The sequence below is a fragment of the Chrysochloris asiatica genome, unplaced genomic scaffold (genome assembly GCF_000296735.1).
Source record: "Chrysochloris asiatica unplaced genomic scaffold, ChrAsi1.0 scaffold00001, whole genome shotgun sequence".
Taxonomy (NCBI): domain Eukaryota; kingdom Metazoa; phylum Chordata; class Mammalia; order Afrosoricida; family Chrysochloridae; genus Chrysochloris; species Chrysochloris asiatica.
The window spans coordinates 37916234-37917279 of record NW_006408519.1 but is presented as its reverse complement, the minus strand read 5'-3'; the positions used below and the strand labels follow the sequence as shown (position 1 = coordinate 37917279).

Below are 1046 nucleotides of genomic sequence, written 5' to 3'. Positions count from 1 at the left end.
AGCCACACTCCACCAGCAGGCTGTAGGTTATGTCTATACCCTCATCTCGGAGTGGGGTGAGGAGCTCAGGTTTGAGGGTGAAGGGGATGTGCCAGGGGTATTTGAAATTTGGCTCCAGGATGCTCTTCACCTAGATGACACATTGTGAGATGTACAGGTCAGTCTTTGAAATCAGGAAAAAAACAAGAACTAAGGGTCATGTAGGGCAGCTTGATGTCAAGAGAACTAGGAGTCTTGGTTATGTCTTATGATCAATGTGATGTTGAACAAGCAGTTCAAACCCACCAGCTGCTCCTATTTAGGAAACCCTAAATAGGGTCACTATGAGTCAGAACTGACTCGACAGCACTTAACAACAACAACAAAAACAATAATATGTGTTTAGGAGTCCTGGCGTGCCATTGTAGGAGAAATACTGGACTGCTAACAACAAGGTTGGTGGTTCAAACCCACCAGCTGCTCCTTGAAAACTCTATTCAGGGTTGCTATGAGTCGAAACTGACTTGATGGCACGTAACAACAAAAAATATGTATTTAAGTATCCCTGATAGCATAGGGGATTATGAGCTGGGCTGCAAGGTCAGCAGTTTGAATCTACCATTCACTCCATGGGAGAAAGATGAGACTTTCTGCTCCTGTAATGATTTACAGACTCAGAAATAATAGACAGGGTTGCTATGAGTCAGAACTGACTCAGTTACACACAACCACCACCACCAATAAGTATTTATATATTTAAATGGAGAGAGAGTGAGACATTTGCGAGTGGTATAGTGGAGTTCTGGTGTGGCGCTGTGGGCTAATGGGTCAGACTGCAAAGCTGTTTGAACTGCATGGTCAGTGGTTCAAGCTCACCAGCTGCTCCTTGGAAACCCTATACAGGGTTGCTATGGGTCGTAACTGACTCGACGGCACTTGACAACAACAACAACAATTGTGAACTAAAAGCAGGGGTATTACTCAGCTTCCCTCAGTTTCCAAGGACCCGTATTCATATAGCTAATAAAGAACTATTTAGGCCCATTGCAGGAGTAGCCATGGAAACC

At 44.4% G+C, this 1046-nt stretch overlaps 1 protein-coding gene across 1 annotated transcript in view; it reads right to left on the bottom strand.

Moving 5' to 3' along the window:
* LOC102840117 (gasdermin-C-like) overlaps window positions 1–1046 on the bottom strand; it is a 6199-nt gene that overhangs the window by 744 nt on the left and 4409 nt on the right. The window lies entirely within an intron of this gene.